This window comes from Phyllostomus discolor, chromosome 2 (genome assembly GCF_004126475.2).
Source record: "Phyllostomus discolor isolate MPI-MPIP mPhyDis1 chromosome 2, mPhyDis1.pri.v3, whole genome shotgun sequence".
NCBI classification, from domain to species: domain Eukaryota; kingdom Metazoa; phylum Chordata; class Mammalia; order Chiroptera; family Phyllostomidae; genus Phyllostomus; species Phyllostomus discolor.
This window is the reverse complement of record NC_040904.2, coordinates 92,752,720-92,775,961: the sequence shown is the minus strand read 5'-3', so window position 1 is coordinate 92,775,961 and position 23,242 is coordinate 92,752,720.

The following is a 23,242-nucleotide window of genomic DNA, read 5'->3' as shown; positions in this document are numbered from 1 at the left end:
GCTGGGTGGGGGCCCGGGGCTGAAACAGCCACATGCAGACATATGTCAAGGCTGAGGTGCACTGGCTGAGAGGGGCAAAGGACGAAACTGTGTCCAGTAGCTGTTCTCATTCTCAGAAACACAATCCATTTTCCGAAGTGAAAAATGAGACCATTACAAATAGTGTGAAGACTTTAACAAACTAATGTGTCCTTCCCAAAGGGCACATGAGATAATTCTGAGAGGACACAGTCAGGGCCAGGTGAAAGACAATGATGTGATTTCTCTTGCCGTCCCCTATTGCTGTCTGACTGTTTATCTTGCTTCTCGAGTTTTATGACTCCCCTCCCCTTCCAGGAGCCTTCCAGCCACACCCATTCAGTGAGGCATTGAATTCTCAATTAAAAAAGGGATGTTTCCAGCAGAATGTCGTGTGGTGAGCTTGATAATTTGGGGCTCTGGTTTAGATGTGGATGCTGCCTTCTTCTTGCTGTCTAGTCCAGTGATGTGCCAGCCTGCCTGCCCACTTAGACTCCCTTGGGAAGCCTTTTAAAATATCAGTCCACTCCCCTCCCTTCTCATCTTTCCCCAGTGAAGCAAGGCAGTGAGGGGCAGGGGCGCTATGATGATAAGGGAGGCAGTCTGATGGCTGGGGAATAAAGAAGTGGGGATGCAGAGGTGACAGGAAGGAGGCAGATTCAGGCTGGGTTACCTTCAGCAAATGAGCTAATTGATTGAGCAAATACATGGAAGATGATCAGGTCCACATTTCTCACCTTCTGAGACAAGATTTTCAAACATGAAAATAGAGAAAGCTAGAAAGATCCCAAGGTATTGAATTGAAGTTAGAAGTGCTGGCATAAACTCATACATTTTTAGATATATGTCACAATGAGCACAGCAAGTCCACAGATCTTGGTTTTTAAATCTCTCCTCTATTGAAAGGAGCAAAGTCTCCTCAGAGGAACGGCTGATTGGAGGGGAAGGCAGGGGAAGGACAAGAGGACCCCAAATCATCTTGTTGTGACAGAAAGTAAATATGCAAAAAATAATAGGGACATGTCAATGAGACACGCAAGTCAGCTTGAAGGAACTCTGACTGGCCAAGTACAGGAAAATGTAAGCATCAAAATAAATAACAAAAACAACTGGATGGAAAGTTGGTGAATGTAATAGAATGCACAAGTCCACTCTGATATAAATAACTGTATAAATAAACAAATGAAGGAGAAGAAAATGTTCTCCTTTAGAGCAGGATGATGACTAAGTGTGGAGATTTGATGAAGAAGAGTGTATCGGTGTATTTACTAGAATATCTCCCCACGAAATCCTAAGCAACTACAAGGGGACAATGGCGACCCCACAGTGGAGAACTTGGCAGACATAAATGTGGCCGGGTGACCAGGCTGACATCCTCAGTAGTGACAGGAAATACAGCCTCCTAACGTGCTGCATGGAGAAGAGCACAGCATCGTTTCTTCAGTGTTCCTGCCGAGAATGCAAGGCTTGAGTCTGAGGAAACCTCTGGCTGATCCAAGTCAAGGGTCATCCTGGTGGATGAAAGTCTGCGTCCTTGAAGCCTGTCAAAGACACAGAGCCAGGGAAGGGAAGGGGGAGCTCCTGCAGAATGAGGGAGGACAACGACACAAGAGTGTTCCTGCAGAGGAATGAGGAGCAAGGGGCATTGCTGGGACAGCTGGAGACATTTAAATGAGGTCATTTGGAAGTTGGTGTTGTGCTGATATTGACTTTCAGGTTGGGGAGGTGGTGTCACGGTTCCACAGAGGAGTGCTCCTGTCTTGTGGAGGTGGGCACAAAGTGTTCATGGGTCAAAGGTCATGAGTGGTCAGGATGTCAGGAAAACAGCGCTCTCTTTCTCCATATATAGATAGATAGATAGATAGATAGATATACACATATATATCTATATTCACACACAAACATAGAGACATATATGTATAAGCAAATAAAAATATATACTTTTCCATGTGTTTATACACATATACAAATATGTGTGCATACATGCTTGCATGCCAGAGTTACTAGAGTTAGCCTAAATATGTAGAGACACAGCGGGATCATATCAGGAATAAAATAGTAACTAGTAGTATTCCCCCAACTTTACTTGTCATTATTTGGATCAAACACACAGAAGACATCGTGGACCCACTCTACCTCCTCAGAGTCCCTGAGATGCCCCTCTTTGGTTGTCATGTTATCAGTCATACTGATATCTTAAAGATCCTTCAAAACCATAAGTAGCATTCATTCACACAGCAGATGTTTAATGAGCATCTACTATGTGCCAGGCCCTGTTCAGGTTCTTGGGACACATCAGTGAACAAGAGGTAAGATCCCCTGGCCCTGTGGTGCTTCTATGTTAGGTGATGACTTATGTGCATCATCTGTGACATGAGAACAATGGTCATCGGGTTGGGGCCACATCACTAAGTTGTGACCGCTGCAGGGTTGCCATATACCATGTTTGTTCTGACTGAAAAGGGAAACTGTTCATGGTGTGCCTACAAGGCACAACCTGCGCACAACTCCAGGAAACCTGGAAAGGCTGTTCAGTGAGGTAACCGAGTTCCCTCAGGATCTGCAGGTGTCTCCACACCTCTTCTCCTCTGGGCTGTGGGGACACACGTGACCTTCAAAACAGTCAAACACCCCTCAGCACTGGCTGTCCCCTGACTGAGCCACAGGCTCTGGTGTGTCAGAGGCAGATACATGCTCTCGGGGCTGGAAGTCAGAACGCTGCGTCCTCATTATTGGAGCTTCCAAATGTGAGGGCAGAAAGGAGGTGCACACAAACCTCGCAATGCTTGGTTCCTTCTGTCTTTGCCTGAGTGGGACTCTGCAGGTCCTGCGGGTGGGGCTGCGTGTGCAGTCAATTTTGGAGAAACAGGGCATCTATGTCCAGGGAGAATGGCAGTGCCAACATGCTCCTTCTTCTCTGGCTCAACTTTGGTAGGAGCCCTGGCCTTAGCCTTGAGCCTGTCTGACCCCTGGCTGCCCTGGCAATGCCCCCAGCCTGGCCTTGACTGAGCCAGCCTCTCCCTGTATAAGAATTACATGTTCGGGAGGCTGGGACTGGGGAAGGGGTGTTAGGTGAGAGACTAAGCTAAAGGTTTCCTTTACCACAGTGTAGACATTGTGGTTTTGTTGGAATCACAGTCAGGTTTATGTGCATTTGGTTTTTCATGAAAAACCCAAGGCCATTTGCCCAGGAGTGAAATGAGTTGACCTTACTCAGCCACAAATGATATTTTGGCTAGAGATAAGCTCCTGCAGGGAGGGGGGGAAATGCTCCCTTCTCTAACTTGAAAGGCGCTGTGCGAAGGGAGGAAGAGTCTGGCCAACAGAGGTCCTTCTGCTGCTCCTCCAAACGACTGCAGGGGGACGGGAGGCTGGCCCGCTCGCCTCTCTGGGGCTGTTTCCGCCTCTCTAGAATGGGTGGGGTGGAGCCGATGACCGCTCAGTTATTCTGGCTCAAATATTCTCCAATTCTGTGCAGGACTGTCTACCTATAATTTATGTGGTCGAGTGCAAAATAAAAATGCAGGGCCCCTTGTTAAAAATTCTTCAGAATTTCAAGGCAGCAACGACACAACATTGAACAAAGAGCCCTCCTAAGCCCCCTGCCCCGGGTGCCTTACCAGACAGCGGCCCGTGAAGCCAGCCTGGGGTCCACGCCGGCCACTCTCACCACCCTTTGCTCCTTCCACTTAACCAAGGATCTGTTAACGTGGTGGGAAGCGCAGGGCCTGCCATCGGAAAGACTTGGTCTGTGGTCATGACCCTGTATGCTAGTGTGTGACCTTGGGTTACGCGCAACTGCTCCGCGCCTCCATTTCCTCGTGCATCTAAAAGAGGGATCCATCATTATGCCCACTTCACTGAGCACGTGGTGGGACTGAGGACGCAGCGTGACCGGTGTTGCCCGGTACCGCGGACTCGCACTGCACTTAAGTCCTTCTGAAAGCGGACGCGTGGAGCTGCTGCTTTTCAAGGCGAGGCTGTGCGCTGCTGGGGAGACAGATTCAAAACAGACTTTCTTTTTGCCAAAAAAAGGTCACGAGTGGTTTTTTACAGTAACAGCATCTGCGGGCTCTGCTTTCTGGACCACGCGCTCTATGATTTAGGAAGCCAGTCCATTCCCAACTGGAAATTATCTCTTGGGCCTGTTACTTTTTTCACTCCGTTCCCTATCCTCCCACTCTTTCCCTTGTTATTCAGGGCTGCTCATGGGTTTTGAGAACAGCCATTTGAGTTCCCCATTTATTTCATGGCTACTGTTGGTCTCGTTGGCTTTTGGTTCACGTGTACCCACGTGTGCAGTTGTTCCCCCGCACGTGCAGGCAGAGATGGCCTCTCCTCCGGGCTCTCTCTGCCCCAGCCAGCTTCCACGGGGGGCGGCGTGGGGGGCGGTTACCACTCATTCACATGCAGGGTGGGGCAAAAGTAGGTCTGCAGTTTTTTGTATGAAAAATGATACAATGCTTAATAAATCATAACCCAAGAATAAACTAACTGTACTCACAACTGGAAACCTACTCGCGCCCCACCTGGTATCCACTCCTTCATTCATTCACTCATCACTTCTGAGCACTCACACACGCTGACCGTGTCAGGTTGCCAGGCACAGGGAATGTGGAGGTGAATTATGGCCTTTGAGAGGCTCAAGAACAAGTAGGAGAGACAAATGAATGAAAATAAAACTTGAAATACAACAAGGTAAATATTTTTATAAGGATTGAGGGTTGCGGGGGAGAGAGAATGATTCCCACGAGTTCAATTTCTAGCTGCGTGAGGCAGAGAAGGGAACATCGGAACTGGGTCCTGAAGGGTGAGTAGGAGTTTCCAGGAAAAGATATGTCCGTCTGAAAGGAACCCGGAACCTCACGGCTGCTTTGCCGTCTTTAAAGTGTCTCTTCACTTCCCTGAAACATGTCTCAGGGCCGTCCTCCTGTATCTCCAGCTTCACAAACCAGCAGGCCTTGGCGCACAGTCTACCCTCTTTTTCTAGAAGATGAGAAAGACTTTCCAAGTAAGTCTTACCTCCTGTAAGTAAGACTTGCTTATAAAGTTTTTCTCTCATAGCTGCAAAATCCCCTACTTTCCAGTTCCTTTCCCTCTGTCAACAAACAAGTTCAGCCTGAAAACAAACAAAATCTTTGTGAACCTGCCATCCCCTCATGCTCAGGTGGCTCTGCTCCTCTTTCAGTTCACTGACACGCTGGCTTGTCGAGGAAACTGGTCCCCAGGTGTGGCATTTCCCCGGCTCCCTCACTCCTTACTTTCTAGCCGTCTGGCCTTCGGCAACCTCCCCCAACCCTCGATCCCCCCACCCCCTCACACACACACACACTAAGTCTTCTTGTTCTAAAGTCAGCAGACCTGTGAGACAAGGGATCCACAGGCCCATCTCCAACCCACATTCTCATCCACTTCAGCTCCATTAAAATCCTTGGAATGCTATTCTCTCTCAGAGTTGTACTTCCCACCCCTCCCTCTCCTCTGTTTGCCTCCTTGCCTCCCCGAGCAGCCCCTCTTCTCTCCCTCCTCCCAGATCCCACCCCTCAGCCATCACAGATTGCCCCCTGGCCTCAGCTGTATCACCGACTCCCAGCCCCTGCCTTTGGGTTCTTCCGCTTCCCTAAGCCTCGTTCATGTCTTTCCAACAGGCTCTGTGATATTTTTATTGGTGTGGTTCACTGACGCCTCAACTGCTGGGCTCATGGCCTTCCTCCCCAAGTCCTGACAGTTCTGTGAGTGACACTGTCGGCATCCCAGTACCGGCAATCATGGTCTGAGTGACATTATTCATTCCTGCTCCTCTCTCTCCCTTTCCCATGCCCAGTTAGGTACCACATCTTGCTTGGTGTCATTTGCAATGATTCCTGCAATCTTTGCTGTTATCCAAGCCATGGTTTTGCCTTGCCCTTGTGCTACTGTGGTTGCCTAATAATGAAATTCCATTCTTCTCCAACCTGGATAAATTAATCTTTTTAAAGCTTCACTCTGCTGGTATCACAATCCCCTTCCTTCCTGACTTTATTCACATTTGTCTTGGATATTAACTGAGTGTTTTTAAAACAACCTCTGATTCTTCTATTCAATTCAATGACCTCTTGGTGGAAGTCTAGCATGTGCAAATCACTTGACGAGAAGCTGCTGAAAGAAAACAAGGAAGATAGAGTATTTGCCTTTAAGGAGTGGAATCCAGCTTTAAGAGAAGACCATCGGGATAAGACGGACAATGAGGAGAGCTAGAACGTAGCAGGAAAAAGCCGTGGCGCTTACAGGAGGAAGAGATCACAGTGCGTGTGCGTCTAGAGCTGTGAAAACAGAGGTGGTGTTTGCAGAGGGCTTTGACAGGGAGCAGTGAGAAAAGAACTTTTTAGGTGAAGACAACAAATCCAACAACAGTGTAAAGATAGGAAAATACTATGCACATTTGGAAAATGGTGAGTCATCCAGATTTGCTGAAGCATGGAAATCTAGTGGGGTCTGGTCTAATTCAATCTACTTGATAAGCATGAAAGCCCTCATATTCCTTCAGGAAATATAAAGCTGGTGACATACTTTAGGACTTGGGCGAATGCTTCAATAAAAGCATCCACTTGAATGCGGTGTGTATGTGTTGGGACACACACACCCTCACCCAAGACCATGCTGGGTAAGGCAGTGCGGATGCACAGACCTTGCTCTTGAGGGTCCCGTGGTCTACCGGGAGTGGGGAATGATCGCACTGCCACGTGGTGAACACTGCTAGTGCAAGTACGGATGTGCGCCGTGCCAGTGGCAGCCAGAGGAGGGACAGGAAATTAAGTTGGCATGGATTAGAAGGGGAACTATATAGATAGTAGCATTTGATTTAGGCTTAAGAATGGGTATAAGTTTGCCAATGACAGAGGGGAAAGTAGGTGTTTCAGTGAAAGGAAACAGGGAGAAGGCATGTGTGTGCTGGGGGACAGTGAGTGGAATGTGTTCATAGAGGCAAGTGGTCTCATGAGCCAGAGCAGTGGTTCTCAGCTGAGGGGGTTATACCCTGGTGGTCCTTAGTGGGGTGATTTTTGTTTCCCAAGGGACTTTTTATAATGTCTCTAAGACATTGTTTGATTGTCATGAACTTGGGGAGGTGCTACTGGCATCTAGTGGGTAAGAAGCCAGGGATGATGCTAAATACCTTACACAGTACAGCCCCTTACAACAAAGAGTTATCCCATTCAAAATGTCAATAGTGCACTGGCTGGCATAGCTCAGTGGATTCAGTGTGTGCTGCGAACCAAAGGGTCGCCAGTTTGATTCCCAGTCAGGGCACATGTCTGGGTTGCGGGTCAGGTCCCCAGTGGGGGCCAGGTGAGAAGAAACCACACATTGATGTTTGTCTCTCTTTCTCCGTCCCTTCCCCTCTCTCTAAAAATAAATAAATAAAATATAAACAAAAACCCCCTCAATCCCTCCCCGCTAAATGTCAATAGTGCTGCCCTGGCTGGTGTGGTTCAGTGGATTGAGGGCTGGCCTGTGAACCAAAGAGTCACCAGTTTGATTCCCCATCAGGACACAAGCGTGGGCTGCAGACCAGGTCCCTAGTAGGGGGTGTGTGAGAGGCAACCACGCTTTGATGTTTCTCTCCCTCTCTTTCTCCCTCCTTTCCCCTCCCTGAAAATAAAGAAATAAAATCTTTTAAAAAGTGTCAATATTGCTGAGGTTTAAAAACCTTGGGGGAGGGTATAGCAGTCCTAGAAATAAGTGGCAGGGGATGGGCTTGGGGAGGTCGATTGGTGTTAATTTGTGAAAGGTCTTAAACGATGTATAACATAATCAATCTTTCTAGAAAGGTATGGGTTTTATTTTTACCAGTTTAATTGGCTTCATTTTACTCAATGACACTCATTGAGTAAATGAAAAGCTTGCCTCTCTGGGGACGACTGTTCAAGATGCACACAGCATGGCCCCTTGGCCCAGGAAGACAACTCAGCATATGCTTTTCAATAAAAAGTGGCAATGCTTACAAATGACAAAAGAGCAATTCCTTGAAAAGTTATGTAACTGAAGCTTTGAGGTCATTTGAACAAAGATTTTCTTATGGAAAGGAATCCATTTATATCACCTCCCTGGTTACTACCTAGATCCCTCTGCTTTCTGCCATCCCTCCCATTCCCTCCCCACCCCGCCCTCCACCCAGGGCACCCAGGGTCGTCCACTGCGCCTTCCGGCTGAGCTGGCCCGTGAAGTACGAGGGCTGAGCTCTGGGTGAAGGCAGGCGGGTCCCTCTCAGACTGCAACCAGGAGCTGACCACCTGCTCAGAATTACAGCAGGTGTGGGTTCTCGGGAAAGGCTGGCTCTGGTCCAGGACTAAAACTGGGTGTTCGTGGCCAGAAGTCTGGGGATCCGTTTTCTAAGCTGTATTCATGTTGTCATCACGTAGTTCGATGCTTCCCCCACAACACTCTTGTGTTATGAGCCCCTGCCCTATCCCCGGAACTGGGTGTTATGTTCGTTTGATGACTGGGAGGCAGATAACTGGCTGGAAATGGCTTAGAAACACGGGACCTCCTAAGGCTACTCTCAACCTTCTGAACAGAAGTATCTGCCCAGAAATCATTTCCCCAAGTCCAGGGGGCGAAGAAGACCACACGGCAGACCCTTCATTCTGCTCGAAGAAGACCGATTACCAAAGACTATCTACTAGTGGTTTTCAAAGCTTTGAGTTCAGGGAACACTTCCAAATACTGGAAGTTTTTATAACATGCCTAAAGGAATTAAGTGGAATTCATCACCTTACTGTGATGATATTCAAACACTGTGTTAAAAGGATATAACTTATGTGTCCAAACAGAAAGGTCACAATTTAAGTTGGACAATTCTCCCAGCTTTTTACTGAGAAAAGCATATGCCAAGAAGATTAGGGTTGACAGATAAAACACAGGATGCTCTGCCCTGGCCAGGCTGCTGAACCAAAGGTTCATGGGTGCCACTTCTGCCTGGTCAGGGCACCTACCTGGGCTGCAAGTTTGATCCCCTGCTGGGCCAGTCAACCAATTCAGATTTTCTCTCTCCACCCCCTGCCCTGCTCTGCTCCCTCTAAAATCAATAATCATCTCCTTAAGTGAGGATTAAATTTTTTAAAAAATACAGGTTGTCCAGTTCATTTTGAATTTCAGATAAATAATGAATTTTTTAAAGTAAAAGTATGCTCTATGCTAAATTCATTTATTTGAAATTCAAATCTAACTGAGCAGCCTATATTTTTATTTGCTAAATCTGGCAGGCCCACTCTGAAAAAGTGTGAAATGGGGATCTTCCATTTATTCAGTTGGTATCTGTCCCTCATGCGTCTGTGGGGTGAGCAGCTTGCCTCTCTGGGGACGACTGTTCAAGATGCACACAGCATGGCCCCTTGGCCCAGGAAGACGACTTCAGCTAGCACTCAGCTGAAGCAATCGTGATCTTCTTTGGTGCCGGGGCAGGGGGCAGGGTGGGGATTGAAGTCCACTTACTAAGAGATATTGGTCTTCGCCATGGTTCTTAAGTTGTTTTTTCATCCTACAGAGGATATTTTTTTTCATTGCTTTTAGAGAAAGAAAAAGGGAGAGAGGATGGGTGAGAGGAGCGAGAAAAAAATCGATTGGTTGCCTCCTTCACATGCCTGGACCTGAGATTGGACCCACAACCCTTTGGTTAAGGGAGGACCCTCCAGCCACACTGGTCAGGGCTTAAGTATTTTCTTCATTTGATAAATATTAATTGAGCATCTGGACTGTTCTAGGCACTTAGGACAGAATGAGTAACAAAATAATTTCTTGTTAGGACAAGGAACTAAACAGTCCTTTTATCTGACAACTAGATGCTATGGCTAATTTCAATATCCTTATTTTTTTTTTCCTGGAATTGACTTGAATTAGATGTGCCTCCATGCATCATCAGCTTTGCTTCACTTGAGTACTTTGTAAGTATTTGAAGACATCTGCTTATTGCCCTGGTCATGTTTTCTCACACACTCCCGGAGGCAAAACCCTTGCTGTGCCAGCACCTCCCGCAGCAGAGTTTGCGGGAACAGACTGCCACAGACACTGGTACTCCTTCCAGGAGCCTGATGCCCGGAGAACTTGCTGCTTTTTTGGCGTGTGTGCATGCTTGCTTTTGTGAGTAGATCTGGGGGCACAGATGGCGGGTCTCTTGGAAATGTTGGGTGGACAGAGACCATCTCCTAATTAAAAATTTCTTTCTTGACCAGTTTAGTTGCAAAAGCAAACACTTGAAAGAGTCCTGTAGCAACTTTCTGGGCCTTAAAGATGGCCGCAGCTCAGAGCTCACCCGGGCAAGACGCTGAAGTGCGGCTTGGCTGCGCCCCTTGGCACGGCACTAGGGTGTTATGTTCCGCTAGAGGCCCTGGTGCCTTTTCAGAAACTCGCCAAATCAGGCACAGACTTGCTGGCAGCCACGGCAGAGGATCTTACTGATCCTTGCCCAGCTCTCAGGAGGTAACTGGCAAGAGGAAAGAAAGCAAAACAAGCAACCAAATCCCTGCATACCTTATACATTTGACTTGGAAATTTTGCCTCAAGGCTGTCAAAGAGTAGAAATAATGATTCCATTTTTCCAAGGCCAGTTCTCGACATTTTGTCTTCAGTGTAGAAAAAATACATCCGATTATCTGATTATTGTTTTTCTTTAAAAATCCTAGTCATTCCCCTAGTCAAGACTCGGCTCCTCGAAGATAAACTCGGGTTAAGTCACTCCTGGCCAAAGCTAGGCCTTTGGGTCCTGTGACCTGCTTCCACCTCAGGGGCCAGACCTCGAATCCTGTGCATCTACTTTGCCTGTGTGGTTTGTTTATCTGAATCTCTACCGCCTGGGTTAAAGATATTGTCTCCATTCTGTCTGAGGTTGCAGAGCTAGGATTCCGGTGGCGGGCTGGAATGTAGATTAGGTTCCTGGCCTGGTTTGTAACCAGAGGCAGAACGAGCGAGAGAGTTGTCTGGGTACAGCCTCTTGCCGCCCTCTGGTGGACAAGGTGGGCGTTGACGAAGCCGTTACAGGACTTTCCCTGAGCAAATGCTGCTGAGGTGTAAGTGAAAAGGTCCACGGGGGAAAATTACTCTTACAGCTATTAAGTTACACTACAATGTGAATCTAAACGTTATACAAGAAAGATATATTAAGCGAATAAAATATGAACTATTGCTGTATGAGAATCTCATTTCTAACGGGGAATTTTAATTCCACCTCCTTTTTATTTGTTTGCTGGGAACTCTTCTTTTTCATTCTAAACTATTCCTTTTCTTTAACCATAACTTTATGTATCTTGAGATAATTGTAATATTTCAAGGGGTTATCTCTACATATTTCTAAGAGTTGAAAATCAGCATTTGACCCAGGAAAATTTTAATTCTTATATACTCTAGATCTTAAACTAGGATTTCTACCTACACATTCAGATCAAAGTCCAACCCAAAATATGTGTTAGTTTGATGTCTTTTGAAAGTCCCTTAATGCAAGTGAGAGACTGTCTCCTAAGACTTTTGCATGAAAATTACATTTTAAAAGAAAATATGCTTTCGAAAAATGCCAAAATTCTCAAGAACTATTGTCATGTAGAAGCTCACCTTTGTAATTAAACTCTATGACTGAATAATTTTTGGAATGAAGAAAATTTTTTTGATTATTAACACACTACACATTTGAGAATGACTGACCTTTCGGCTGTGTTCCAGTCACTCCCAGAGCTATCACGTCTTTTGAATTGAGAAATAAATTCTTAGTACAAGGCTAGTCCCTGGTTCTTAGTGTCAGGTTGTTACCTGACATTTTTATTCATGAGTTAATTCATTCAACACTTATTCAAGAAGTATTTACTGAGCACCTGTATGCCAGCAGGAGGAAGGATACACACTCCTGCATGAAGGTGTTCACAGAACTGAGCACAGGTATTCCAAGGACAAGGCAGCGTGCGGTCAGCATCAGAGAAGAGGCAGGGATTCAGTGCGACGGGGTGTGGAGGTGGAAGAGGTCAGCGGCAGCTGTGGGGGCAGGTGAAACGAGAGGCACCCAAAATAAGAGTTAAAGGGTGAATATGATATGGACATAAAATTATTGTACGTGGCAGAAATTTGGAAATTTCTTCTAAAAGAATAATTTTTCTTAGGGAAATAAGTTGCAGACAGATAGTAACTGTCACAGAAATGACTTTCACCCATTCAAGTGACTTGTGAAATGTGAGAGTAACAGTTCAGATACTGTCCATTCTTGATTGACCTCTGACCTTTACATTTGGAAGGATTTCTGCTCCTCTCCTCAGAATACTCTTCTCTCTCTGGACCAATAGCGGCAAACAAGAGAGGAGGGGTAACCACTTTATTCCTTCTCCCTGTCCCTATCTTTGCCTTCAGTCCGTGCTGTTCATTTGATGTGTATGTCTTGTGTGCCAGATATTCTGCTAGATGTGGAAAGGCAATGATTACCTGATCCTTTTTCTTGAAAAAGCTTTTACTGAATGGAGACAGCCAATTAAGCAACAGAATAACAATGTTTAATGTGTAATAAGAAAAACAATACCAGGGGTTATTGAATTCTGGTGTAAGGTAGTCTGGATTCAAATCTGGTCTCCATTAAATCCTTGCCATGTAACCTCTTTGCACTTCAAGTTTTGACGGAACTACATTCCCAGCTCTCCTAAATGTCTGAGCAGGTGCTCCTGGTGGGCAGTGGCTGTCCTCCAGGCCATGATTCCAACCTGTGGCCCCCGCTGTTGCCTAGGGCTTCATCCTGACTGCGGAAGGGGAAAGAGAGTGTGGAGGAGGCACCGCTGCCCTTTAAAGCACTGGTCTGGGAGGGGCATCACTGGCCAGAAGCAGTCTTTTACATGGTCACCCTTAAGCCAAGGGAGGCTGGAAAGAGCGGAGTGTGAAGTTCAGGCTTGATTATGAAAGTAATAAGCCATTGACAGCAAAGGAGTAAAAAGGTCATGGTTTCCATTTTAGAAGTCATTCAATCAGCAGCAAAGAGCATGGCTTACAATGTTGGATGAACAGAAAGATTATTCAGTGAGACACAAAGAGGTGCCAGTTTTCAGGAGAAGTGTGGGAAGTGAATTCAGTTTGGGACATGCTGAGTTTGAGGTGCTTCGGGATCACCAGGTGATGATGCAGACGCATGTTCTGGTTATCCACTCTGAAGTCTGAAGCTCGGGGGAGAAATCCGAGCGGGGCTGGAGACTGGGAGTTTCCCATGTATGGGTGTAGCCCTGGGAGTGGGTGAGAAACACCACGAATAAGGAATAGGCAGAGGAAGAGGAGCAGGCAAAGGAGACTGAGCAGGGGCTTTCTAGAGGAGAAGGAAGAGCAGCAGAATGTGGTGTCACGGAGGCCACGGAAAGAGGTGACTGTTTCAGGGAGGCAGTGGTCAACGGTGTTAATAAAGCAGGACACCGGATTTTATGAAAGAGAGGCTGTGGGTGAATGTGCTGGTTATTCTGTTCATCTGCTGTTTTCTCCCCTTTGTCCTAGGCGTGTGAGCCATTATCACATTGGGCTCCCTGCCCTCTGCCTTCTAAATGAGCTTGGCCAATGGGAGCCAATGGCAGGCCAGAAGGCAGAAGAGGGCAAGGTATTTTCCCCATTCCCTCCATGCTTTGGTGTCGGGTCTTGGGAAGTAGGTGCTTTCCACCGTGAGTTTGGTTCCCACCAGGAGTTAGTCCTCTTCTCCCTGGCTCCAGTTCTCACTATTCTAGTTCCTTCTCTGTCTCTTCAATCCCAGCAACGATAATGGGTTCCCCCTGCCCTGCTGTTTCAGAGCATCACCATCACAGGTTTTTGCCTACATCACTGGAAGTAATCCCTCCTTTTGAACCATCTCAGATGGATTCAGCTTCCTGCTGGCATGCTGATTGATACGATAATTTTAATAGTAAGTTAGAAATTGAACTGCAAAAGGCTGACAATTGAGTAGGTGGGGAAGAAGGAGTTAGATTTTCAAGGGGGTTAGCTGTGGAATTAATCTCTCACTCCTTTCCCCTTGGGGAAGAGAAAGGAGAGAGAAACCCTGAAGTGGTGGAAGGAGTTCGTTCTGCCCAAGATGGAAGAGACTGGTTTATGTTTAAATCCTGATGGAAAAGGGTGAGTAGAGAAGAGTGTATTGTTGATGTTTGGGAGGAAGGGATTCATTTATTGTCTGTGGTGTGTGAGGAGGCAGAAGTTGGGACACAGCACACAGATGAAGGGGTGGTCTATGGAGGGGTGGATCACTTTATCCACCGTAACTGGAGGAATGGAAGACAGGATGGGTAGGGGTACAAGGATTGTAGGTGTGCTGTGAGGAAGTTGAGAGAGTTCTTGTCTAAGGACTTCTGTATTTTTCTGTAACACAGAAAATTCAGTGAGTAGAATTAATATAGGGATGGGTATTTGCCAGGCACACATTGATGGGAGTACAATGAGGTGAGGAGATTGAGAACACTGGCAAGGTGGACTGGGAGAATTTAAGCTACATAGAAGTAAGGGTGAAGGTGGAGGGGTACTGGTGGGGGAAGGAGAGGGGGTTAAGGGCTTGTGATTCAGTGAGGTTTAGAAACATATTTGTAAGGAGTGATCTGAGTAAGAAAGTTGAAAAGATAGGAAGCTATTTTCAGGAAGGAAAATGCCTGAACTTATGATTTCTGAAGTGGAAGAATTTTGGACAACAACAAGATTTGGGATGTGATTCAAGAGTGCACGACTGAAGGGAGGCAGGCGAGAGGGTTACGGTAAATGGGGACAACGAAGTGGCTGTGATGACAGGATGACGGAGGACTGGGCTGGGGAGGGGTGGAAGTACTCAAGATTCTACTTTAGTGAGGGGGCAAGTGAGTGGGGAAAGTGTTGCCTCCCCAGTCTAGGGGTCCCCAGCATTTTCCTCACTGTCCTAATCTAATATCCCACCACTACATCCCCCCCTGAATCCTGAGTCTCCTGTGATCACACTGTAGGGGAACCCCAGGCTGAGAATTCAGCCTTCCCCTCCACTCCGCTCTCCCACCACATCAGGGGCTCATTGCTGAGAGAGTCCCAGCTCCCACTGTCCACATGGTGGAAAACTGGTTGTAGGGACATGGCAGGGTATAAGCTCCTACTCTGGCTGCCAGAGCTGCTTGTGGTGAGGGCAACGTAAGTTGAAGAAAGATGTGCTCCTACTATCTTAATCCTGATTATGGAAAGAACATTTTTTTTGCCATCATCCTGGGGTCCGTAGTTGGTCTCTATGGCACCAGTGGTAGGTATGTCAGGTATGGTTGCAGTAAAGTGGGCTCGGTGGGCTGGCTTAGGATTCTAACCATCATCCTCTACAATAATTTTATGGGAGAATGTATCCAGCTTCAAACAAGGACTTAGAAATGTTTTTCTAAATTAGGGATTGTCTGTATTGAAACTGTGCTGGCCTCTAAAGACTTCAGAAAATAGAGCAGCAAAAAGAATGCTATCAGTGGGCATTTTTCTTTTCATTTCTGTGAGGTTCTAGAAGTTGAGATAGAAGGCTGATTGTTGGCAATGATCCTTGCTGAAAGAGGGGTTTGTTTATAATTTAGATATTAGCTATATTTTGAACACTTAAAAATATCATTTATCTGGTTGCTGGGGCGGGGGGAGACTGGGTGGAAAGGCGAAGGGGTTGTTCAGTGCAGACCGACCGTCACAGAACAGTCGCGGGATGTAAAGCACAGTGTGCGGGGCATCGTTCGTGATATTGTGGTAACTGTGTCTGAGTGTGGTGCCAGGTGGGCACGGGGGGGGGGGGGCGCTTTGTGAAGTGTATGATTGTCTCACCACTGTGCTGTACACCTGAAACTAATACAAAAGAGTAGTGAAGGTAGACTGTAATTGAAAAAATAAAAAATGTGTTAAAAATATCATTTGTCATGTTACAGAGGTAATGTGTGTTCATTGAACACAATTCTGAAAATAAAAATAGAAGATAAAATTCTTCTTTATTGTTACCAACCAGAAATAATTATTATTAACATGTTGGCATCACTTTCACTTCAGGTAGACATCTTTCTTTGCCTTTCCCTGACTTGGAGTCATGCTGTATGTAATGTTTTATAATCTCTTTTACCCACTCACTACAACGTGAGCTTTCCCCTGTACCCCCATTATCTTTAAAATATGACAGTGGCAGAATCTTTCTAGCTGTTTGGCGAAACCTATTTCTCCCTCCAGGGCATGCACTAGTCCATGTTTCCAGGCTTCCCTTGCAGTTGGGTGTAGCCAATGAAATGTGAGTGAATGTGATCCTTGCTATTCTTGAGCCACTGCTTTTAAGAAGCAGGTGTATTTCCTTTATGCTTTTTATTTCCCTTTCTTCTAGCAAGATGCAGGTGATAACAAGGGCCTAGGGAAATTCAAAGTCACAGAGTGAAAGGACCCTAAAATTTTCAATAATCATATATTGAACAGCATGTGGGTGAGAATAAACACCTACTGTGTTTGCAGCATTATATATTTTTGGGTGTGCTTGCTATAGTAGTTTTGTCTACCCTATTTTTCATCCCACAGATGTACCATAATTTTTTAAAGAAACATTTATTAGACCCTAGTAGGTTGTTGAAAATGGCCCCCAGTGAATGAAACATGGCTTCCTGTGCCCACTCTCTCACAAAGTGTCTTTGCTGCTTTTTTCCAACAAGATCTAGAGTCTGTTTCCCCACTCCTCAAGTCTGGGCTACTCTTATGATTTGTTCAGACCATAGGATGTGATGGAAGTGGCAGTCAGGGACTTCGGGGCCCAGACTCTAAGAGGCCTTGTAGCATCTGGTTTTGCTCAGGGTGGATCCCAGCTGCTGTGTAAAGAGGTTCACGTTATTCTATGGATGAGTGTGTCTATGTGGGGAGACAGGGCCTGGAGGAAGACATACCGCATGGAGAGAGAAGCCATGTAAAGGAGAACCAAGGCCCAGACAGGTGTGAGCCCAGCTAATGCCATGAGAGAGAGAAAGAGATCTGACCCTCCCAGCTCACCCCCAGCCATTTGAGTCACCCTGGGGGGGAACAGGGAATGCAAGACTTGTGAGTGAGGCCATCTTGGGTCCTCTAGATCCAGCCATGCTCCCAGCCAGCATCATGTGGAGGGGAAACAAGTCATCCCTGCAGAGCCCTGCCTACATGCCTGACCTCACACCTGTAAGCACTACAGTGATTGTTTTAAGGCACTAAGTTGTTCATGGTTGTTAACAAGCAACAGATGACTCATACATGGATAGCACATATTCCCAAAATTCTGTTACTTGTAAATGACAGTGATGAGCATCCTTCTTACCTGTTAAAAGAGTCTATGTTGTTCAAGTCTAGAGATTGAGTAAGAAGTCACGTCTATCCATTTTGGTGCTCAAATTAGGTTTCTGGCTCCTGTTATAATGATGAAGTAGTATTTTAATGGCCTGCAGTTTCTCAAGTGCTATAGATACTGTGATCAACTAGCTACTACTAAAGATTCATGTTAGCCAAAACAATTGGTTACTATTTTGTTCCCATTGCCTATTATAGGAATCCCAACAATCTTGTCTCTCATAGTTATTTGCTGTTGCTTGCCTTTGTCCTTCTGGAATCCCATCATCTCCACTGAAATCAGTGAGCCAGTTTCAATGGTTGGTATTTGCTCTTATCACCCTAGCCTACAGAAGATAGCATCGTAGAACTCTGTGAGGATACAGGTGGCCCCTCATTAATGTATTTCTCAGTGCCTCAGTGGAGGGAGTGACCTCTTGGAGGACATAGTTAGGGGTAGGTAGGTGGATAGGTGTGCAGATCGCAGAGTATATATTCACTCCATCATTCCAACCTCCCTGAGCCTTTGGGTTCCTTCTTCTACATTACACCCAGAAAATGCTAGTGTCTTACCTTCAGTGAATATAAGCTATAGCTGAGTTCAAGTGTCAATCAACAAAGAAAACTGTTAGACACACTTCTAACTGCAAGAGCCTCTAGTAACTCACATGATGACCCACAGATATAGTTTGGTCTAATCAGGCTTTTAAAAAAAAATATTCTGTCGTCCTTAGTCTAATAACCTTAAGACCCATGATTACTTCAGTTTCTGTCAATAAAAATTAACAGCATTTTAGAACATAAACTATCTTCATGCCATTGTACTTGTCTCCCTCGAGCAAACTGAGATCTGACTCGAGTTGCAGCTCTAGAGGTTCTGAGACGTGGCTCGGGGGGGGGGGTTCTGAGGTTATCACAGGGCCTTCGCACAAGTCTCCTCAGGTACAAGTATGCAGGCTGCTGTGAGATTTTCAACTTTTCCCAAGTCAAGCTAGGTTAATTCGTATTCCAGGTTTCTGATTCCTTATATCAATCAATGCCTGAACTTTCACGTACAAGACTTGTGATTTATGGATTCAGTTTAGGTTGGAATTCTGCAACCCACAGAATTAAATTTTGGGTCAAGGTCAGCCCTGTAGCTATAAGAAATAAGTAATTATTTTAGAACTACCATAAAAGCTCTCTGATTCTCTATGACTTGAGCTAAGAGTTAAAGATCTGAGCTTGTCGCCATTCGTAGGCACTCCACGTGCTCTCAGAAGTATCATTGCTACTTCTGTCAGTGTGGTAGTCATCTGGTCTCTCCCGGGCTTCAGAAAGCATTTTGTCACCCTCAAACTCAGGTGATCAAGCACTATGTCACAGCATAGCGTGATTTCCCATATCCCATTCCCCTTAAAAAGGAGATCACTGCTGTCTTCAAAGCTCAGGCCAAACCAACCTCAGAATCTCTTTGAAGGGCTGTTTCCCAGGACTACTTCCCCAAGTATTGTATGAGTCCATTAGTATAGCAGAATCATACTAAGTATCTTACCAGAGAAAAATTAATATAAGGAATTGGTTAAATAGATGTTTAAGAACTGAAAAGCACACATGGCACTGAGGTAACACAGAGACAACTGCTGAAAAGAGTTACATATAACCCCTGGAGCCAGGGAAACAGGGAACAGAGTTTGGGGCTATCAGAATTTAGACTTTTGGAGGAAGGGATCTAAAGAATTGGGACCCAGATTTTTGAGGGCAGAACACCATCCAGTTGCTGCTAATACCTAGGAGGGCTAAAATAGTTCTGCGAGTGTGTCAGAAAGAGTTAGGGACTAGAACCAGCTTGCCAGTACCTGAGATGAAGAGCTGCTGTCGGGCTAGACACTCCTAATAAGGGAGCAAACTAGAAGGAACAAATGCTTTCTCTCCCCTCCTGCCTTCCAGCCGCCCTCTAGTGCTCCATATTGGTATAACTACCAGTTGTCGAAGACGATGTGGTTTTGCAAAGGCCCAGGCACAGAATCACAAAAATACCCAAGGGTGGGATTGAAGCTCAGACTCCACAGCTGGATGGGCCAAAAGTACTTGTCGTTTAGTATGTTGGTGCACACACACACACACACACACACACACAAACCTAAGACTTTGGTAGACACTATTTTGACATAAAAATAATTTTTTTCTTATTACAATGGCAATACATATTTTTTTCTTTAAATAGAAAATACAAATAAGCTCTTAGAAAAAAACAGATCCATCCTACCACTGTAAAGATAATCATTGTTAACACTTTAATTTAGATCCTTCCAGACATTTTCCTCAGTGTGTAGATATGTATGTTTTTCATGGAATCACATTGTCCATACAGTTTTCTAAACTGCTTTAAAAAATGCTTTACTGTATCACCCAAAATTGCTCATGCCAACACATACTTACTTATTTACAACAGTAAATCCCTATCCCTAGGGAGAGTTTGATGTGCCGCCTCCAGGAGCCTGGGCAGGAGGCCTCAGTGGGAGCGCCCCATGTTCTACATCCACCTTTACCCACGGCAATTCTGCTTACACTGGTTGTTTTGTTTTGTTTTATGTTTTTGATTTCTGTGTAAGACTTTGTGGGGGAAAAAGAAGTCTACTGCCAAAATATTAGAAAACAACTGATTCACGGTGTGAATACAGTATCATTTTCTCTTTTCGTGATGATAACGACAGATCACTTCTTACCTAAAATTGTGTCTAAAGCCTACTAACGTGGGACATGCTGTTTACTCTTTGTATATTGGACAGTACCTCAAAATTATTTTAACCTGTATTTCTTGAGTCACTGATGAGATAGACAAGGTTTCATATATTTAATGGTCACTTGCATCCGTGGCAGTCTTTCTTTGCAGACCAGGACATTTTAGAGCGTGGCCCTAAAGCCTGACTTTCCCTCTAATGCGTGTAGCCCATGCCTCTTCCACATCCCTCAGTTTAAGAAAGCTCTGATTTCGAATATCCACTGCTCACCAGAACCCCATCTCCCTGCCTTCCACTCTTGGCAATGGTCACAGATCTGCCTCCACTGACAAAACAGAGGCTCTTTTTGGGGGCTCCCTTACCTATGCATGACCCCACCCCAGGCATCCACATCTAAGGTCATCTTTAACATTCTTCTGGCTCAGAGAAAGGAAAGGCATTTCGAAGTTTAAGCCAACCCCTCCTTCTGAGCACTAGATCCCATCTCTGCTCATCTCCTCTGGGACCCAGTATGGTGCCTGGCAAATAGCTGATGCTCAAATAGTTTGTTGAATAAATACTGAGTCTTGCTCTATTAATTCCCTGCCCTTTATCTCTTTAGTATGCCCATCTTCTCTCACTGTTCTGACTCTTTTCCCTTGGCCTGTATGTGTGATCAAACAATCTCCTGTCTGCTGGTCAGTTTTATGTGTTGGTTTCGCTAGGCTCTGGTACTCAGTTATTCGATTGAAAAGTGGTCTAGGTGTTGCTGTAAAGGTATTCTGTAGAGGTGATTATGAGCTACAATAAGTCAACTCGATGTGAAAGAGATTACCTGGGGTAATTTGGGTAAGCCCAGTCTAATCAGTGTTAAAAGCCTGAAGGCTGAGGACAGGGAGGAGGAAGAAGAAATCCCACCGTGGACAGCAGCATCAGCCCACGCCTGAGAGTTCCCAGCCTGCTCTTCCCAATTGCCTGTCCTATGGGTCTGAGACTCCACTATCCTCCAATCCCCACAATCGTGTAAGCCAATTTCTTTCAATAAGTCCCTTAACATCATCTATCTATTATCTATCGATCTATCTCTTCTACTGGTTCTGTTTGACTGGTGGAACCCTGATATACTATCCTTAAAATCAGAACAAAACAAAACAATACCCTCCATACTCTGCTTGATCCTGAATCTCATTATTACCATATAAACTGTTTTCCGTCCTTACTGAAGCTTTTAAAACATCCTATATTCACCACCTCTACTTCCTCTCTTTGTAATTACCCTCTGAGCTATAATTCCATCTGTTTATCTGGTGAATCAGACACATTCTTGTAGACAGCCCATGGGAAATCTCAAACTCAGTATATCAAAAGTTATCTCATTATCCATGCCTAAATCTGTTCTTTAGAATGCTATCTCTTAAACTCAAGGTAAAATCTGGAAGTCATACTAGATACCTAAATATCTAAACACTAGACATCTAAATAAGTCATACTGTCCATCTTCAGTGCCATTGTTTAAATTCAGGCTCTTATGATGTCTTGCATCACACTACCTTACCTCCAGCCTCATCTCTTTATTTTTTAAAGATTTTATGTATTTATTTTTAGAGAGTGGCAGAAGGGATGGAGAAAGAGGGAGGGAAACATTGATGGCCCACACCCCCAGGCATGTGCCCTAACTGGGAATCAAACTGGTGACCTTTCAATCCACAGTCTGGTGCTCAGTCCACTGAGCCACACCAGCCAGGGCTAGCCCCATCTTTTTAAAATCTGTTCTCCAGTGTGCTCGTCCTCTGATGCAAGGTGACTGAAATTGCCCTGCCTAAGACTTAGTGACTCCTTCATCACCTACACCAAGGGCTCCCCAGCCCTGTCCACCATTACAAGAACCTTTTAAATGACACAGATTAGAGCCCTACTCAGACCTAATGAATATGAATTTCCAAAGTGGGGTCTGAGAAACTCTATTTTTAAAAGCTATCCAGGAAATTCTGATCAGCCAGGTTCAGGAACCACAATCTTCAGGGGAAAATCCGAATTCTGCCCATGATCGGACACCACTACTCCCAGCTTCACCCCTCAGCACACAGCATGCTCCAGCAATGCTGACCCAGCACTGGTGCGTCGTTCAGCCCATGTTGATTAATACCTCTCTGCCAGCGGTGTCCTTCTCTTATGTGCCCAGGAAAACCCTATTCAACCTTCAAAATCTCTATTTAAGCATCATTTAGTCTCTTACTCAGCCAGTGAATATTGATAAACTCAGGAAATTATATACATTCAACATGTGCTGTTCTTTGTATATTAATTATACCTCAATAAAGCTGTTAAATTTACTGACGTCCTACTACACTTGGGCTTTTCCAGGCTCTGAGCAAAGCATTGAGATACAGAGGTCAGTATCCTATGCTGATAATACTGCCTTCAGTAAACTTACAGGCCACTGGAGAAGGAGACATTGAAATTAACACAATAAAATGCGGAAAATTGTGCAAGTCTGTGGTGGGCTGAATAATGCCCCCCCAATAATGTCCACATTGTAATCCCCAGAATCTGTGAATATATTATTTTACGTTACAAAACAGATTTTGTAGATATGATTAAGTTAAAGATTCTGAGATGGGGAGATTATCCCATTATTCTGATGGGTTCAACGTAATCTCTGGGGTCCTTTTAAGAGGGAGGCAGGCAGCAGGATGAGACAGAGGGTGGAAGGAGACTGGTAGATGCTATGCTACGGAGTTTGAAAATGGAGGATGGAGACATGAACCACGAAATGCAGGTGGTCTCTAGAAGCTAGACAAAGCAAGGAAGTGAATTCTCCACTAGAGCCTCCAGAAAGAACCAGCCCTGTTGGCTCTGGTCCAGTGAGGTTGATTTTGGACTTCTGACCTTCAGTACAGTCATATGACTGTATTGTTGTAAATGACAACATTTGTAGTAATTTGTTATAGCAGCAATAGGAAGCTAATACAGAGGTCAACACAAGACACTGTAGTACATAAAGGGGTCTCTATTACAAGATGTGGAATGGGGAAGAAATGTTCAGGAAGAATTACCCAGAGGAGATGACACCACAGCTGAGGAAGGGAGATTGTGTTCCAGAAGGATGGTCCAGGTAGAGAAGTTAGTGAGTGCAAGGTACACATGGGGCATGTGGAGTGGTCCAGTAAGGCAAGCCTACTTGTATTAAACATTAGAACTAATATCAACAATATTATTTCTGGCAAATGTTTCTATGCCAGGCACTGTTCTAA